Raw genomic sequence first — 20,602 nt, 5'->3', positions numbered from 1 at the left:
TCCGGATACATTTCTGGAGTCCGTCCAACTCCACCGATGAACCCCAGGACAGGCCCTTCTCTTTCCAGGAGGTGAGCCGCGTGGGGATTCCGGATCGAAACTCGGGGGCCACCACCCAGTTGGTGTCGCGCGGCTCGGTGATGTAGAACCACGCCGATTGCCACCCCTTTATGGTCTCCACGAAGGAGCCTTCAAGCCACGTAACATTGGGCATCTTGCCCACCATGGCTCCGCCGCATTCCGCTTGTTGGCCTCCCACCACCTTCGGCTTGATATTGAAGGTCTTTAACCACAGGCCGAAGTGGGGCCGGATGCGGAGGAAAGCCTCACACACGACGATGAACGCTGAAATGTTGAGGATGAAGTTCGGGGCCAGATCATGGAAGTCCAGCCCGTAGTAGAACATGAGACTGCGGACGAATGGATGGAGGGGAAACCCCAGTCCGCGGAGGAAGTGGTGGAGGAAAACTACCCTCTCGCGAGGTTCCAGGGTAGGAACGATCTGCCCCGCAGCGGGCAGCCGATGCGCGATATTCGCGGCTAAGTATCCGTCTCCGTGCAGCTTTTTGATGTGACCCTCCATGACGGAGGAAGCCATCCACTTGCCTCCCTCTCCGGACATGTTTGGAGAAGGTTGGGGAGAAGGATGTGGACTCGGGTGTTAGAGCTCGAGTGCGCAAGAATGGATGAGCAAGGAGGAAGAAGGCGTGGGTAGAAAAAGGTTAAACCTTATCCCCTTATAAGGGCGGTCGAAACTATGCGCCCCCACTAGCCTGGTAAACTCGCTTATCCTCCAAGCGCCGTAATTGATGGCGCAGTTGGGTTACCCACGCCCGTATTGATGAGAATCCCGTAATAAGGGGGGCATGATCTCTGCTTTGACAAGACGTGTCAAGAAACTGCCTCGCGTTATATGCGGGGCTAGTTAAAGAAAAATGGTTCGAATGATCACCGCGCCATGGCATGATGTCATGTTGCCAAGACGTGTCAGCAGATTAGATTTGTGGAAATATTATTCTCTCTACGGTGGTATGTGGAACTTATTTTGCAGGGTCGGACACTATCCATTTATTCGAACTCTTCTGTGGAGGAGGAACCCGCCTTGCAATGCCGAAGACAATACTGCGCGCCGGACTCATCGTCATTGAAGCCTGGTTCAGGGGCTACTGAGGGAGTCCTGGATTAGGGGGTCTCCGGACAGCTGGACTATATCCTTTGGCCAGACTGTTGGACTATGAAGATACAGGATTGAAGACTTCGTCTCGTGTCCGGATGGGACTCTACTTGGCGTGGAAGGCAAGCTAGGCAGTACGGATATGGATATCTCCTCCTTTGTACCCGACCTTGTGTAACCCTAGCCCCCTCCGGTGTCTATATAAACCGGGGGGTTTTAGTCCGTAGCACTGTTCAAGATATCTTCCGATATTCCGATAAATCAGCCAATTTATCGCTTACCAGTGTCTGACCGATAAGATATATCGGAAGATAAATCAACCGATATGACGATAAATCGGCCGGCCGATTTACCACTTATCATAGGTCGACCAATAAGTTCCCGATAAGCGATATCCCCAACATTGGTCTGTAGGACAACATACAATCATACCATAGGCTAGCTTCTAGGGTTTAGCCTCTCCGATCTCGTGGTAGATCAACTCTTGTAATACTCATACCATCAAGAATAAATCAAGCAGGACATAGGGTTTTACCTCCATCAAGAGGGCCCGAACCTGGGTAAAACATCGTGTTCCCTGCCTCATGTTACCATCCGCCTTAGACGCACAGTTCGGGACCCCCTACCCGAGATCCACCGGTTTTGACACCGACAACATGCTTGCCATGATTCCTTCTAGTATGTTGCATTTTCGCACTACTAGCTTGCACTACTTGAACACTATGATTGCCTCGCACATGTTGAACAATTGCTCTTTCTATTGTGTTGAGTGCCACTATATTCACTACACCCCATGCACATTATGCTGGGATTGTCTTGCACTTGCAACATGTGTTTAGACACCTCATTATATTTGGTGTTGTGAATGCTTCATATGCATACCATAGACCATTTGTGGAGCGCCTTATGCATGCTTTCTATGAGTTTGAGGTAGATGCTTATTCTCTTGACACACATATTTGCATCGCTACCTCACATCTACATGCTTGTTTTCATGATGTCCTTGATTTCGTTCAATTTATGTGCTTTCATGCCATGTCACAATCCTTGGTTACACCATATGCTATGCATGATGACGACACTTGTTCGGTGAATCACCACTTGAATGCTTGGTTTTGCACTAATGCTAACCACATTTATTTTTCCAAGTGTTTGTTGTTCGTGCTTCTTTTGAAGGAATCACAAGATGGGGCGACATTGGAGAGTACACATTTGGAACTACAAGACGACGAATGCTTGGTGACCGTCCACTTCTACACGAGCCATCATCTCTTTCCCATGGTGATTTGGATTTTGATCCGAGGTCGGATCTTTCCCAAGGGGGAGGGGATGATGCGGAGCGTCCTACGGACATCACCATGTACACCGTTATAGCAACTTGAGTCCCAAGTGGACCTACTGGAATTAAGGTGAACCCGCTCTTCTTCGGGAATATCATGAATATCCATTGGACTTGCTTGCTACCTCACCAAAGTGCTCTATGTGTCCTTAATTACGAAGACCGACGACCACAAGCTGGTGAGGAACACCCCAAAGGAGTAGGAGAAGCACCACAAGGCCACAAGGAGGAAGAAGGAGTGCAACAAGATCAACTCTGCACCTCCCAGGCGACCCCGTGCCCATGGGCCTCGAAGACCCCGTGCGCACGGACTACACAGGGAGCTGGCGCTGGAGCACCCCGTGCGCACGGGCCCATCAGGATGGACGGATGTGAGCTGCCATTGGGCCTCCTCTTCGTCCCCTCCATCCACCTTCCTATATATTCCGTACCTAGACCATTTGTGAGGGATAGCAAATCATTTAGAACACAAAAGAGGGCTTTGCTCATCTTCCTCCTCTAGGAGATCTAGACCTCCTCTTGGAGATCAAGCCCTCCTCTTGGAGAAGATCCACTTGTGGATATCAAGACCCCATCTAGGGAAGGATCCCCATCATAGGATCATCAAGTCCTCTCTTCTCATAGGATTGGGATGAACTAGTACCATGTATCTTTTCTTTGTTGTTCTTGGATCATTGTGAACTCTTGTGTGTTGTTGGATCTAGCATATGTGTGATTGGATCTAGTCAATTTGAGTGTTTCCTCTCTCTTGTGTTCATCTTGTTTTTGGGGATTCCCCTCCAATTCGTGAAAGATCCCCACTTAGGGTTCCACCCTACAACAGGTTTGATATCCTGAAATTTCAGATATTCTTTATTTTTTTGGTATTTTCTACGTTTAATATTCGTATAGGGGTGTGGAGCACCCAGGAGCTCCTGTGTATTTTGCGATCTAAACGCTTTTATATTAGTTTACGGAGGGAGTACCTAACAGCTAACGTAGATAGGTCTAAACGACACGAGCAACTCGATGATAATAACCACGATAATCATTGTTTTCGGAGGAGGACGAGGAGGAAATCTCCACTTAGACCATACGCTTGACAATCTTGAAATCTCAACTTAGATCATGATCAGCCGGCCGACGAGGACCATAAAGGTTCAAGATGTACTACTGAAATATGAACTTTTAATTTGAGGTCAACAGACTCCGAGTACAATATGGTTGACTGTCCAGCCTAGCCCAACCAATCAACCAACAATACGGTTTGCTCCGAAGTCCGAACAATAATCACGAAACCTTTTTTTTTTTTGGAGTATCAAATCGCACGGAACTTGGACGCCAAGTTCCCGATCACGATACGAACCGGCGCGCACGAACCCGTGGCCGCCAAGGAAGGGAAGCCCGACGCCGGGGCGTGTCGTGTGTATAAATAGGCCACCGGCACCTGCGGTCTCTCTCGACGCACAGACAGAACCCACGAAGCAAACGAGCGAAGATGCGGCGCGAGGGACGGCAGCGAGGGTGGGTGCGCGTGTACGACCGCTCCCTGGTCGACCCGGAGGGCAAGCGGCGAGCCGTGCACGCCGTCGACGGCCCGCGGGTGGGCAAACGGCGGCTTCATCAGGGCGCCCCGGAAGCCGACGAACCAGTCCAAGTCCGGCGGCCTCCGCGCGCTCGGCAGGGACGCCCTCGCGCAAGAGGAGGAGGAGCCGGAGCCGCAACTCCATCCGCCGCTGGGCGCCGGGTACTCCGGGTACTACTGCACGACGACGTGCCAGTCGCCGTTCAAGTTCGAGGCCGTGCCGTATCAATGGGAGTACGATGCCTTCGCGCCCGAGGAGGTGCAGGCTCCTCGTCCGCCGCCGCCGCCGGCGCGGTTCGGGGGAAGAGCGGCGTGAAGGGGAGCAGCAAGTTCAGGCACAGCGAGATCAAGATGTACTACCTCGACGCGGCCGAGGATGTCGACGGGCGCCCTCGATTATCTCTATGACTTCGATTCATGAAGCGCACGGATGGTCTTCTTTTTTTTTTTGAAATTTTCTTCCCCTTTGTTTTGCCCAAGATCAGCAGAAGGAGGTGTAAACTGGATCCCGATGGATGTGTATCCAGTGCAGGCGCTTGCTCCAATGAAGATCATGTTGTTATTGTACTCCCGAGTCCACGAATCTTTAAACGTGTTGATCTCCAATTAAAAGTTCAAATTTTTGTAGTGACAGCCTGAAGCATTATTTTAATTTCGATCCTGTTAAAGTCCTTTTCATTTTTTCCGCATTCTTTTTGTGAGGAAAATGTTAGTTTCTTGGAAAAATTTAGAACAATTGGCATGAGTGAATAGTCCACCGTCAAATTATTTGTGGGGTATGATTTAACTTCTGTAATTAGAGGTACTGGACTTTGTTGCTTTACTGACGCAGCATGCCCGTTTGGGCCGGCACATGTCCGGACGTTCTTTTTTTAAATTTCGTTTTTATATTTAATTCTTCTTTCCGTTTTCGTTTTTCTACATAAATAATTTGGAAATAAAAAAGGTTTGAAAATAAAAAATGAAATGTTTAATAAATCAAAAAATGTTTGCTTATTCAAAAAATGTTCAAAATTTCGAAAACAAATATATGGGAAATAAAAAATGTCATGATTTTTTAAAAATTTCATGTATTAATTTTTGTTAATGAAATTGAACAAAATTTGGCCAATTAAAAAAATCATGAGTGAAAAAATATCCTAAAAATTCAAAAACTGTTCATGACTTACAAAATAGTTTATACATTCATAAAATGTTCACTGCTTCAAAAAATGACCATGCATTTTAAAAATGTTCGTTAAATCAGAAAAATGTCCCCACTGACATTGCGGATTGGATCGAGCATAGATTTTGTTGTCTTGAATACAGTTAAGCAACATCTGGTGCTCAACAATGCATGAAGTCTCAAGCAGATAAGAAGAGAAACGAGTACAACTTCGTTGTTGGAGATCAAGTTTTTCTAAAACTTCAGCCGTATGTGCAGTCGTCAGTTGTCAGTAGAGCCAATCATAAATTATCCCTCAAGTACTATGGCCCCTATCTGATCAAAGAAAAGATTGGCAACCTGGCTTACCGATAGCTCAAACAATGTGTTTTTCCTCCAAGCCAGGTTCAAAAAACTCTTCCTGCTTCCTGGTACTGGAAGTCTCATGCATGTTATTTAACTGTATGGTACACCTGTCTTCCTGGTCACCGAGTAATCCTGAACAACATGCATGAGACTTCCAGTACCAGGAAGCAACGGCGGAGCTATGTTGGGGCCGAGGGGGGCCGTGGCCCCCCCTCCCCCCAGCTTTGGAGAAAACTGTGAAGAATTTTTTTGAAGGGCCAGGATGAGGTGAAAATTAGCCTTTTGACCCCCCAGCTCTTTGTCATTTACGTTTCGCCCCCCCCCCAATGGTTTTGGTCTAGCTCCGCCACTGGCAGGAAGACAAGTTCAAAATATGACACTGTATGCTGCTGACGCACTCGGTGATAGATAACACTACCCAGTAGAGCACATCAAAAGACAGGTGTACGTTCCAGTTGCATGCCAGAGATGAGGTAGAAACTACTCCAGGATTCGATTTCATTGCCATACTGTGATAAACATGAAATGTTAGTGTCGTCGAGTTGACACGGCAGATGTCCTAGAGCAAGGACTTAGTCGTAGGGCCATCGCACTAGGAAGCTTAAAGGGGTTAATCAGGACAAAGGACACGAGAGAGTTTTATACTAGTTCGGCCCCTTACGATGAAGGTAAAAGCCTACGTCTAGTTGGGATTGGTATTGCTGAGGTTTCGACTTCCAAGAGGCTCAACTCGCCGGCTTGGTTATCGACTTGGTTGTTTCTTGCCCTAAACCGCCACCGGGTCGTCCCCTTATATACATGGGTTGACGCCAGGTGGCTTACAGAGTCCCGGCCGGCTCATAATCGTGTCCGGCTCGGTGACTTTCTTTACATGCCTTTCTGTACAAGTATTTCCTTACATATGGCGGTTTACTTACAATAGCGGGCCTTAAGCCGGCCCCAGGCCTTTGGGCCTTCTATAAAACTTAATAAACTACAAACTTGGATGTTTACTGAGCTTCTTGTGTACCCCGCCATTGAAGCCGACCCGACCCCTCCTGGGTGGGTCTCAACTGATAGTAATATCCCCAACATTAGGCCCCAGGTTGACTTTGAACTTTGTTCTTTGTCAAACTTCCATTCTTAGCCAAAAAAATCTATCTTCTTATCTTTACTGAAATTTCCTTGTAACCTGCCATGACGTCATCTCCGGATTTTTTGGAAACCTACTACTACGTCATCTTTTAACGGATCTTTATCTTTAATGCCTTTCCGAACATCGAGGCGCCTGGGTAGCTGGATAACCATGTTTTGGTCTCCTTGTTTCTCGCGCCCACTTATCAGTCTTTTCCTTATAAATAGGCACGACCTAGGTCTTTTCCATTCTCCCCCTTCAGTCGTCTTCTTCCTCTCGCTGCTTCTCTGCCGCTCGAGCTCTGCCACCGCCGCCGCAGATCTTGTCTTCATCGACTCAGGCCGCCGAATCAATCTGATTCGACCCAAAGAAAAACGCAACGAACCCCCGCTGCAACTCTGCATCTGTAAGTCTCTTTCTTCCTCGACATCAGATCCGCATTAGGACCTTCGAGTTCCTTGGTGTTCTTCACTGTTCGTCATGAACTCTTCATAGATTTCATCACTATCGCCATTTCTTGATATTTGAATAGTATAAAACCGATGCGGCAGCTATTTCACACCTGCTTCAAATGCAAACAAATTCCTTTCCCTGTTCAGAGGCTTTGTTTAGAACTGACGAACTCGTCTGTGCCAGTTTTAGGTCTAGATTTATTTTCCTTTTTTGAACCATCTTGATCCAAAATAATAACAACAACTTGTGAAACTTGTTTATCACAGCACTTAGCCAATTCTGACTCAGGCAAACTTTGAATGTCTTTAGTCATGGCGGCTTATCACGCCGGCTCATTTTCCTTTATATGTCATTAGCCCTTACTTAAGCTGCCATTATTCATCTGTACTATCATTTTTTAACCTGTAATCAACCAATAACCTGAACCGGCAAATTACTTTCTTTTCAGCTTGTCCCTTTTTTTCATCATGCCGTCAAAAGCGCCAACAGTCTGCAACTGGGTCCCTTCTACAGTTACTGATGACACCTTGAAAGAATTTGTCACCATTGGATTTTTACCAGAGAAAAACGTTATGTCTTATCGTGCCCCTGACCCGGACGAAGAACGACCTCCGCCCAAAGATGGTGAAGTCATTGTTTTCACTGACCATATGAACCGTGGCTTCTCACCGCCCGGTTCAAAATTCTTCAGGGAGGTCCTTCACTTTTTAAAACTTCATCCTCAGGACATTGGGCCTAATTCCATCTCCAATATTTGCAATTTCCAAGTGCTCTGTGAGGCTTATCTTCAGCAAGAGCCGACTGTAGAACTGTTTAGAGAATATTTTTATCTGAACCGGCAGAATGAGTGCACCAACGGACTTAGCTTAGAGCTTGGAGGCATCTCAATTCAGCGCCGGCAGAGTGTTGTCTTCCCTCTCATAGTTTTACCAAGTCACCCAAAGGACTGGAACCAAACTTGGTTTTACTGTCAGGATATCTCACCTGCCAACGAGAAACCACTGTCGGGTTACCGCCCCGATTGTCTTGACTCTAAGTTCGTACTGCCAGATAAACTTACCGCTACTGAACGCAAGAAACTGCTTCCCTCTATCAGAAGAATCAACGGTTTGTTGGGGAACGGTTTAACCGGAGTCGATATAACCCGCTGTTGGATCTCATGGCGGATTATTCCCTTAAGCCGTCGTTCAAAACTGATGTGTGAATATGGTGGAGACCCGGATGACTCTCTTCGTCACAGCCCGGTTGAACTCACCGAAGAAGATATTGTTTCAATGTCAAATCTGTTGGTGAATGGAAAATATGAAGACTGCAGCATTGTTGGGTTGAATCCCTTCTGCAAGCTCAACCCGGTTCCAGAAGTAAGTATACTCTGATCTTTTTTCCTTTGTGTTTTGCCCGGCTATTAATATTTAATACTGATCTTTTTTCTTGTCTTTGCAGGCCAATTCTGACTTCTGGAAGGTGAAATATGACCACGAAGCTGCCAAGAAGGCGAAAGCCGCCGCTATGAACACCAAGAAGACGACCCGGAAATCCAAGAAAAAGAAGAAAACTACTGCTGAAGATCTAATGAAGCTTGATGACACGTCTGACTCGGAGGTAGCCCTTGATTCTCTTGGCCATTTTTTTATTAATCTTATTGACACTGATCCTTACCAGGATGACACTAGGGCCAGTCAGGCCAGGGAAGCAGAGGTAATTATCATTTCCTCCGACTCAGAGCCCTTACCAAGACACAAAGTTCGACGAGTGATTCGTAAAGTAAGGTTTTCTAACCCCTTAGCTCACTTGGATCCCAACTTTCATTTGAAAAAGCAGCAACATGAAAGCCGCCGTGAAGTTGAGATTGAAGATGAACCGGCTGTCATCCTTCAACAGACCCCTCAGAAACGCCCGAATGAGGTTTATTTATTACTGTCCTTAACTTGTTTTAATGAATCCTGCTCCTTGTATTTCTTTTAACTCCTTTCTTTTACCTTTTCAGGAGGTGTCTCGTTCCTCAGACGATTCATCGCAAACACAATTTCCGGCTTCTAAGACTGCTCCTGGGTAATCAGAAATCCTCTTTTCTTCCGGCTTGATCAATTGTATCTTGATGCTGACTGCCCTGCAATATTTTTTCCTTAGCGGCCAGGCTAAATCTAAGAAGGCGAAGGCAGCAAAACCGGCAGAAGACCCGCCAGTGCTAGCATCTGACCCGGCTAGGCTGCCCTCTCCATTAACTAACACCCCAGAAGACCCGCCAATTGCCAATGAAGCAAATCCTCCGGAGTCGTCTCTTGATGACGCCACTATCAATCCTTCTACAACCGGACCGTCAAGCTCAACCGACCCGCCATCTCCACATGCTCCAGATGTTCAATTACTAGGAGCCGCTTTGTTGAGCCGGGGAATCCAACGGTGTTGGCTCGGTGCACAGCAAAGCAAGAAGCATTGGAGCGGTAGAAGGTTCGTTTTGATGTCGCCAACTATGACCGTCTCAATGCCAGTGATATCTTATCCGGCTATCTCAGTCATGTACACTCCAGTCGTGAGTCTGATATTGAGATGGTCAAGCAGCTTCAGCTGAAGTATGAGGTATGTGATTTCCGGTTTACTAATATTCCTTCAGCCCCCAAGTCTTCAGATTATAAGAGAAACGAAATAACTTGTAGACTTAGAATATAAGCCGAAACTTTTATCTCTGAATCTTTGCCTTGTACTGATAGAACAAAACTTCACCCATAGTCCCCAAGGACCGGTTCATTTTGATCATTAATGAATCGGTACTTTAGAATTTAAAACTGTCTTTAAGGTACTTTAACACTCCGGTTTAACCTTTAAAAACTTGCTGAACTGCGCACATTAGCCCCTAAGTGCCAAGTGCTGTTACTTTGTAAAGGACTTGGGACTTCAAATATATTGGTAGAGTCGCAAAAATTTGATTTGGTATACATTAGCCCCCAAGTGCCAAGTGGTTTATTCGTAAAGTACTTGGGACTTTGAATTTTGAATTTGGATACTGGAATTTAAAACCAAATCTTGACTTATCTGAATGTTTCACAGAATGCCTTGTCTGAACTGAACTCCCAACTGACTGACGTAAAGACCCGGCTAGCAAGTCAGGAGTCAGAAATTAAATCTTCCACCTCCAAATTGCAAATGAGCCTTTCTGAAACGGAGACTTTGAAGACCAGCTTTGCTGCCAAAGAGAAAACTTGGGAGAATGAGAAAACACTCCTGACCCACCGAGCTGAGACAGCCGAAATAGCTCTGAAAGAAATTTCAATAGAGCTGAACAATTTGAAGGGCCGGGTGTCTCAGATGGTTGCTGCTATCTTTGGTAAGTTGTCTGAATTGATCTTAAATATAATTTTTGTCAAACCGGAATATGATCCGCCAACCGACTCTGTTAAAAATATATACAGGTCCACGAAGCAAAAATCTGAGCCAAGACCCATTGATTAAACTGAAGCCCATTGTGCACCTGTATATATTTTTAGCAGAGTCACTTGGCGGATCAAGGACCCAACCGGCTTAGCGATGTCCTGAAGAAGCTGTCCATCCTTCCTACTAGATTCCAAGAGGTAAAATGCTCCTGTGCGCGAGCCGGAGCTTTGACTGCCCTAAGCCGCGCCAAGGCTTGGGTACCAGACCTAGACCCGACGGACGTAGCAAGGGGCTATCCTACCGTGAAGGAAGACGGGTCTCCTTTTAGTCAGGATGATTTCATAGCCTGTGTCCGTGAAGTCCGGTCTCAGGCAACTAGTCTTGGAGAGGACACCAATGTGGACAAGTACCAGCCGGGTTTTGATAGTGAAAATAAGAAGATGGCCACTCCTTCATACAAAATAGCCGATCTGATCCCACCTGTAAGAGAAGATACATTTGCCCCGGAAATTGACCCGGTCGGCCTGATTGACGATGAAGCTGAATTTGTCGCCATGAACGGCTTTGATTGGTCAAAATCCAACTTCCAGCAGACTCAAGATGCTGAACCGGCGAGGGAAGGACAGTGATCATCTTCATGGGCTTATAAAGCCTTGTAATAGCTTAGCTGTTTGAAACACCGCATGTTTGCTTATGCCATCGTGCATAAAACACTTCTACATGAATCTATGCTTCCAGATGCCAATGTTTAATGCTTTCTTATGCATCGTTTAATGCTTGTTTCTGCAATGTTTGAACTTCTGTTCCTGTGAAAATAAGGAAAAAACCTGGCAAGGCGGTTTAGAACCAACTGGGCTTAAACACCTAATTTACAGCCCATATATCCACCTCAAATAAAAACAGAGACAAATATAAATAAAGGATAAGGTTTAATACTAACTCTTGAGTTAATGCAGCCGGTAAGCGCGTATAAGTAAGAACCATACCTTATCCTTGTTTGATCCTTAGATCACCGGTTTAAATAACCCGGGTGATGAATTTGATAGTTCAATATGTATAAAAGTTAATACTTCATGAATATTCAATAATCATCATATCTTAGTAGCTCATACCTTTGGATCATTAGACCACCGGCTTGAATAACCCAGGCGGCTGTGTTGTCCAATAATTGAGCCGGCGAAGAAAGCCATACTATCTTATTTGTAATTTTGAAACAACAAAAATTCAAAGGCAAGCAACACATAATTTTAACCCTGTAAAAGTTTGGGGGTTTCTGATTCGAATACGATCAGTAAACCGGATCAAAGGGGTTAAGCTAAGGTTCGAATACGACCATATAGCCCCCAGTGGCTTTGGCGTTGCGCCAATCAAGAGGGTACCGACAACTATGTTCTCTTTGGTTTGAATACGACCTATGTTTGAACAGGAAGCCCCCAAATGACCTTGAGAGGTTTTTAACAACCCTTATTCGAATACGATCCAAGTCGGCTCAAAAGGGGTTAAGCTATGATTCAGATACGATCAAGAAGCCCCCAAGTGAGTTTGGCCTTGAGCCGATCAAGAGGGTTACGATAGCTATGTTCTCTTTGGTTCGAATACGACCTATGTTTGAACAGGAAGCCCCCAAGTGACCTTGAGATTTGCAGCTAGATTCGAATACGATCATAAGCCGGGCTAGAAAGGTTAAAGTTGATTCAAATATGATCAGCTCCTTAATAGTCATTCGTGAATAAAAAATAATAAAGATGCATAATCTTTGAAAAGAAAAGAGACCGATGGTCTTACTTTATTGCTTATCATAGTATATACAACGTGAATGTATGTACATGTTGAGAGCCGGTGGCTCAGGTGTAATATGGCCGAAATTGAGCAATGTTCCACGGCTGACGGGTCTCCTCTTCCGACTTACGTGAGTCTGCATGCTCTCAAACGTCAATGAGGTAGTAGGACCCATTGTTTAAATTTTTACTGACCACAAAGGGTCCTTTCCAAGGTGGGGATAACTTGTGTGCATCTGAAAGATCTTGGACGAGCTGGAGCACCAAGTCGCCTTCCTGAAAAGTCCTAGACTTGACCCAGCGGCTGTGATAATGATGCAGGTCCTGTTGATAAATTGCTGACCGTGCTGCTGCTAAGTTTCTTTCTTCATCCAACAAGTCAAGCGCATCTTGTCTGGCTTTTTCATTGTTAGCTTCAACATAAGCTGCCACTCGGGGCGAGTCATGACGGATGTCACTGGGTAATACTGCTTCTGCTCCATAAACCATGAAGAAGGGTGTGTAACCCGTAGACCTGTTGGGTGTAGTATTGATACTCCATAACACTGAAGGCAATTCCTCTACCCAACAACCCGGCGTTCGCTGTAAAGGAACCATAAGCCGGGGTTTTACCCCTTTCAGAATTTCCTGATTGGCTCTCTCCGCTTGACCATTGGATTGAGGATGAGCTACGGAAGAAACATCAAGCCGGATGTGCTCTCGCCGACAAAATTCTTCCATAGCCCCTTGGGATAGATTTGTGCCATTGTCTGTAATAATACTGTGTGGAAAACCGAAACAGAAGATTACTTTTTTCATGAACTGAACCGCCGTGGTTGCAGCACACTTACTCACAGGCTCCGCCTCAACCCATTTGGTGAACTTATCCACAGCCACCAAGAGATGCGTCTTTTTATCCTTAGACCTTTTGAAAGGTCCCACCATGTCGAGCCCCCAGACTGCAAACGGCCAAGTGATTGGAATCATCCGGAGTTCTTGAGCCGGCACATGCGCTCGTCGTGCGAATTTCTGACATCCATCATATCTACTAACCAGATCTTCTGCATCAGCGTGAGCCGTCAACCAGTAAAAACCGTCACGAAACGCCTTGGCCACTAAAGATTTTGACCCGGCATGATGACCACAATCGCCTTCATGGATCTCACGAAGGATTTCTTGACCTTCTTCGGGGGAAACACACCGTTGAAACGCTCCAAAAACACTGCGATGAAATAACTCTCCATCCGAAATCGTCATGGACTTAGACTGTCGGGTTATCTGTCGAGCCAGGGTCTCATCCGCTGGCAATTCTCCCCGGGTCATGTAAGCCAAGAATAGCACCGTCCAATCTGGGATGACATGAAGAGCCGCCACCAACTGTGCCTCCGGGTCAGGAACAGCTAAATCTTCTTCCGTGGGCAACTTGACAGAGGGGTTATGCAAAACATCTAAAAAGGTGTTGGGTGGTACCGGCTTACGTTGAGACCCCAGCCGGCTCAAAGCATCAGCTGCTTCATTTTTTCGACGCTCAATGTGTTCCACCTGATAACCTTTAAAATATCCTGCAACAGCATCGACCTCTCGGCGATAAGCCGCCATGAGAGGGTCTTTGGAATCCCACTTGCCAGACACCTGCTGGGCCACTAAATCTGAATCACCAAGACATCTGACCCGGCTCAAGCTCATCTCCTTTTCCACTCGAAGACCATGGAGCAATGCTTCATACTCTGCTGCGTTGTTAGTGCACGGAAACATCAATCGTAACACATAACAAAATTTATCACCTCGTGGGGAAGTTAATACAACTCCAGCCCCCGAGCCTTCCAATTGCCCAGACCCATCAAAATGAATAGTCCAATATGTGTTGTCCGGCTTTTCTTCTGGCATCTGCATCTCTGTCCAGTCATTGATGAAGTCAATCACGGCTTGAGACTTAATCGCAGTGCGTGGAACATACTTCAGCATATGAGATCCAAGCTCAATTGCCCACTTGGCAACTCGCCCTGTAGCTTCTCTGTTTTGAATAATGTCTCCCAAAGGAGCAGAGCTAACCACAGTGATTGGGTGTCCCTGAAAGTAATGCTTAAGCTTCCGACTTGCCATGAACACCCCATAAACAAGCTTCTACCAATGTGGATATCGTTGCTTAGACTCAATTAGCACTTCACTGACATAATAAACCGGTCGCTGAACCGGATGCTCTTTGCCAGCCTCCTTGCGCTCTACCACCATAGCCACACTAACAGCCCGTGAGTTGGCAGCTATGTATAACAATAGCGGCTCTTTCTCAATTGGAGCAGCTAGGACCGGCGGCTCAGCCAGTTGTGCCTTCAGATCCTCAAAAGCGGCGTTCGCAGTATCTCTCCAAACAAACACATCCGTTTTCTTCATCAACTGATACAGAGGCATAGCCTTTTCCCCTAACCGGCTTATGAACCGGCTCAAAGCAACCACACGACCCGCCAGTCGTTGAACATCATTGACGCAGGTTGGTTTGGCCAGAGATGTAATTGCCTTGATCTTCTTCGGGTTTAGCTTCAATACCTCGGTTAGACACCAGAAAACCCAAGAGCTTGCCGGCTGGAACTCCAAAAACACACTTGGCCGGGTTAAGCATCATCTTGTAAAACCGAAGATTATCAAAAGTCTCTTTCAGGTCTGTGACCAAAGTTTCCTCTTCCCTGGACTTCACCACTATATCATCCACATAGGCATGAACATTGCGCCCAATTTGATCATGAAGACAATTCTGCACACACCGTTGGTAAGTCGCCTGAGCACTCTTGAGCCCAAAAGGCATAGACACATAGCAGAAATCCCCAAAAGGAGTTATAAACACTGTCTTCTCTTGATCCTTGACTGCCATCTTAATCTGATGATACCCGGAGTAAGTATCTAAGAAACTCAACCGTGCGCAACCCGTCGTAGCATCAATGATTTGATCAATACGGGGAAGGGCGAAAGGATCAGCCGGACAGGCCTTATTTAAATCTGTGTAATCCACACACATACGCCAAGTGCCATTCTTTTTGAGCACGAGCACCGGGTTAGCTAACCATTCTGGGTGAAAGACCTCCACAATGAACCCGGCCGCCAAGAGCCGGGCCACCTCTTCTCCAATGGCCTTGCGCCTTTCTTCATTGAACCGCCGAAGAAACTGTCTGACAGGTTTGAACTTTGAATCGATATTAAGAGTGTGCTCAGCGAGTTCCCTCGGGACACCCGGCATGTCTGAAGGTTTTCATGCAAAGATGTCCCGGTTCTCACGGATGAACTCGATGAGCGCGCTTTCCTATTTCGGATCCAAGTTTGCGCTGATGATGAACTGTTTGGATGAATCGCCAGGCACCAAGTCAACCATCTTAGTGTCATCAACTGATTTGAACTTTAACTCCGACTCATGCTCTGCTGTTGGTTTCTTTAACGACGTCATGTACGCCGGGTCAACATGATCCTTGTAGAATTTCAACTCCTCTGTTGCACAAACAGATTCAGCATAGGCAACATCCCCCTCTTCACATTCCAAGGCTATCTTCCAGCTCCCATGGACTGTAATGGTGCCCTTGTGACTCGGCATCTTGAGCTGCAAATATACATAACACGGCCGAGCCATGAACTTGGCATAAGCCGGCCGCCCAAATAGAGCATGATATGGGCTTTTAATTTTAACCACTTCAAAGGTTAATTTTTCTGCTCTGGAGTCATACTCATCCCCAAAGGCTACTTCCAGCTCGATCTTACCAACTGGGTATGCCGACTTACCAGGTACCACACCATGAAAAACAGTGTTGGATTGTTTAAGATTTTTGTCCGTCAATCCCATCCGGCGGAATGTCTCATAGTAAAGGATGTTGATGATGCTGTCTTCATCCATGAGTACCTTAGTAAACTTGTACCCATCAACCTGAGGTGCCACGACCAAAGCCAAATGACCCGGATTATCAACCCGGAGCGGGTGATCCTCTCTGCTCCACACAATAGGCTGCTCTGACCAGCGTAGATAACGTGGAATTGTCGGTTCAACGGCATTGGCGGCCCTCTTGTGGAGTTTCTGGTCTCTCTTACATAAACTGGTAGTAAAGACATGACACTGTCCACTACTCAACTGCTTCGGGTTGCTGTGATAGCCGGGTTGTTGTCGCTGTTGATTCCCTTGGCCGTGTTGCTGATTATATCCTCCCTCGTGACCAGGATGACCCTAACCATGAAAACCTCCTCTGCTTGAACTGGCGCCCGGGCCCTGAAGGCCGCCTCCACCTGAGCCGCCACCCGGGCCGTGACCCCCGTCAAATGCGTTTGAATTTTTAAACGCCTTCATGATCATGCAATCCTTCCATAAGTGGGTGGCTGGCTTCTCCCGGGTGCCGTGTCTTGGACAAGGTTCATTCAACAATTGCTCAAGGGTGGGGCCTGACCCGCCCAATCGAGGGGGTTGTCTGCCCTTGCGCCGCTGATTACCACCCTGCGCATTAGTATTAGCAACAAACTCATCAGCCTTACGCTTATTACCTCCTTGATTTGCCGGGTTATGCTAGTGGCCCTTGCCATTGCCGTTCTTCTTTCCCTTCGTTGCCTTTTCTTCATCAGATGCCGGGTCTTTGGTGGTATCAGAATCGGCATACTTGACAAGAGCCGCCATCAACGTTCCCATGTCATTACAGTCACGTTTAAGCCGCCCCAACTTCTGCTTCAGAGGTTTAAAACGGCAATTTTTCTCCAACATCAAAACTGCTGAGCCGGCGTCCATTTTATCAGATGAATGTATTATCTCCTTGACCCGGCGCACCCAATGAGTTGTAGACTCTCCATCCTCTTGCTTGCAATTGGTCAGGTCCACAATCGACATTGGCTGCTTACACGTGTCTTTAAAGTTCTGGATGAACCATGCCTTCAACTCTGCCCATGAGCCGATGGAATTGGGTGGTAATCCTTTCAACCAGGTCCGAGCCGTTCCATCCAACATCATGGTAAAGTACTTGGCCATTGCAGCATCACTAACCTCTAACAGCCCCATAGCCATCTGATAACTCTCAATCCAAGCCCCCGCCTGTAAGTTAGCCGTGTAGTGGTACCTTACGAGGTCCCTTGAAATCCTTGGGCAACCGCTCATTGCCTATGGCTGGTACCAGGCAAGGTACGCCTCCGGTTCTTGTAGCCACTCCTGCCTCAACCGAGGTTGCTGGATAAGCCGGAAAGGTTTGGTGAGCCGCCTGCTCTGCTGCTATCTGAGCCGCCCGTTCCGCCTCTTGACGAATCCTCTCCTGATCCGCCAAGTTAAGGGATCCAGCCCGCACCGGCTCATGCCTATATGGTCGGTTGTGGCGTTGAGAATTACTTGACATCTCTGCAGATTCCATGTGCCTACTATAACTCGGGCTCCGGCTTGGGCGAGGAATTGAATGAATCCTGTCTCGACTGTAGGAGTATGCATCTTGCTGGGCCAAAGTTGTCTGAAGTAGTTCTCTTACCCTCCGGGTTTCAATTGCTGCTGGCGAGTCGCCTTTCATTGGGAGAGCTGCCAAACGAGCCGACGCCGCAATGAGGTTCTCCATGGGGTTGGAGAAGTGACCCGGGGGTTTTGATATATAACGAGGAGGAGCTGTATTCATGCACGGCGGCTCCATGGTGCGTGGCTGAACTGGTGCACCGGGCATCGTGACCCGGTTTGCCTCCGGCGGGTTGCTCCCTCCGGCTCCGGGTGTATGGAACAGATTCCTCGGATCCAGCGTTAGAGGCAGACGCGACTGAGTTTTCTGACGCCTCCCTCCTCATGACCTCATTTGATGCATTAAGATCCACCGAGAGCCAGAAGGTTTCTGCTTGAAACTGCTGAGCACGGGCATCCAAAGCTGCTCGTTCTGCTGCCATCCGGGTTTCCTCCGCGGCTAGATTTTCCTTAGCTTGCACCATCTCCTTCCGCACGCGCGCCACTTTCGCGTCATGCTGGGCTTTATCCGCCGGCTCTACCGCGGCGGTTAACAGAGTCGTCAGTTTATCCATGAGGTCCATGAGAACCTGAGCTGGGGGCGCGCGGGGTCTCCTGACCCAGCAGCTGCCGACCCGGTGGCCGCCGCTGTCGCTGCGGTGGAGTTCTGCCCGGGCTGTATCCTTGCCATAAAGACTCCGGCCCAATTCGGCGGCTCAAGGGGGTCCGGAATACTACTGCCATCGGAACAGCCCCCGAGCATGCCGTCTTGTAGTTGGTACAATGAGTTCGTCTCACCTGTTGATGATGCAGTATCAGAGCAGATGGCCGTCTCCCCGCCTTCCATCGATCCTTCGGAGTATTCACCGCCATGGATGCAGCCTACGAAGGCATGCTTCACGACAGATTGAACACGGGCGGACCCGGTGCGCTGAGCCGTTTCGATGAGGTCGGTGTGGACATCCGGCTCAGGGCCTGACTCGCCGATCCGGCCGATGAAGACGTGAATTCCGCCGAAGGGGACCCGGTACCCGTACTCGATTGAGCCGGCCTCGGGGCCCCAGCCTTCGTCGTCGATGTAGATCTTGCCACGACGACTCTTGGTCATCCGGCACACAGCGTATCCCTTGAGCCCTTCGAAGTTGCCCTTCAAGAACTCAAATCCACCGTGCGCTGGCCCCACAGTGGGCGCCAACTGTCGTTGAGTTGACACGGCAGATGTCCTAGAGCAAGGACTTAGTCGTAGGGCCATCGCACTAGGAAGCTTAAAGGGGTTAATCGGGACAAAGGACACGATAGAGTTTTATACTAGTTCGGCCCCTTACGATGAAGGTAAAAGCCTACGTCTAGTTGGGATTGGTATTGCTGAGGTTCCGACTTCCAAGAGACTCAACTCGCCGGCTTGGTTATCGACTTGGTTGTTTCTTGCCCTAAACCGCCACCGGGTCGTCCCCTTATATACACGGGTTGACGCCAGGTGGCTTACAGAGTCCCGGCCGGCTCATAATTGTGTCCGGCTCGGTGACTTTCTTTACATGCCTTCCTGTACAAGTATTTCCTTACATATGGCGGTTTACTTACAATAGCGGGCCTTAAGCCGGCCCCAGGCCTTTGGGCCTTCTATAAAACTTAATAAACTACAAACTTGAATGTTTACTGAGCTTCTTGTGTAACCCGCCATTAAAGCTGACCCGGCCTCTCCTGGGCAGGTCTCAACCGATAGTAATATCCCCAACAGTTAGGCTGCAAGAGATCGATATATGCACAAGGTCCTGACCTGGTGACTTCTTACGGAGCAAACTTCCATCTTATTTTGCATTTCAGTGTAGACATTCCACTGCTGCAGACACCTGAATTTCTGCTCTACATCTCTGTTGTTTTTGACATCAACTTCAGTTGATGCCCAGTGGCACTTGCCCAGATTTCTAGCAGGTTAAATATTATCTTATAAACCACAAGCAAACTTCCATCTGAATTTATGCACAAGGCAGGACGAAGCTGCATGAAAGCACATGAATAATTCTGCACAAGTTCAGAGGTTACAAGGTGCATTCTGCCGGCCTTCCAGGCAGACCATTCAGGATACTCTGTTAACTGTACAAGCGAACACAACTCTTTTTCAAACAGTTTACCTAAATGGCAGACAAAGAGCTTATATTAACACACTGTATCTTGGGAGTGCTGTGCTGAAGAAAATTTTAGTGTGATCATGCTGATTGTTAAAATACGACTCTTATCTGCTACTCATGCGCTCGGCGATACATCAAAAGACAGGGCTTTGCAAGCACATAAGATGAAAAAATTAACAATGCGGACTAAAAATTCTAGGTAGACACCTTTAACAGTATGAACAACAAAGCCATTTTTCAAAACAGGAGCCCGGCATGGCTAACAAGATGTTATACGACACATCGTATTTTGACAATTGATAGTCCTTGCATACGTGTCAACATGTCACAAGGTATGATCTGTCATGCATCCAAATTTCAATAGTGGTACATTTGCAGCCATGGCTATCTTTCATTCATGCGAAATATAGTTTTACAAATATGTCTATTTGTGATTATTTGTTGGAGGACTGTACTGAAGACAGTGTTAGTGTTATCGTGCAGGTCGTTCAAAATGTGATATTGTTATTCTAATGATGTGCTCGGTGATATGTAAGGCTAGCCAGCTGTGCACATAAAAAGGCAGAGGGCCTTGCAATCAGATAAGATGAAAAACTAACAATACAGATTAAAGATTCCAAGTAGACACTTTTAACAGTATGAACAACAAAGCCATTTTTCACAAGAGGGAACTCTTGACAGCTCACACTTAGCCCTTGAAAACAGATCGACACATCACAAGGTATGATCAATCACGCACCCAAAATTTTCAAATCAAGAGGTACA

General features: G+C 47.2%; 1 pseudogene; it reads left to right on the top strand.

Annotated features, from left to right (window-relative positions):
* Positions 1-3,948: 3,948 nt before the first annotated feature.
* Positions 3,949-4,704, top strand: LOC125539428 (annotated as a pseudogene).
* Positions 4,705-20,602: the final 15,898 nt, after the last annotated feature.

This window comes from Triticum urartu, chromosome 1 (genome assembly GCF_003073215.2).
Source record: "Triticum urartu cultivar G1812 chromosome 1, Tu2.1, whole genome shotgun sequence".
NCBI lineage: Eukaryota > Viridiplantae > Streptophyta > Magnoliopsida > Poales > Poaceae > Triticum > Triticum urartu.
Note: the sequence above shows the minus strand (reverse complement) of the source record. Positions and strands in the feature narration are given on the sequence as shown.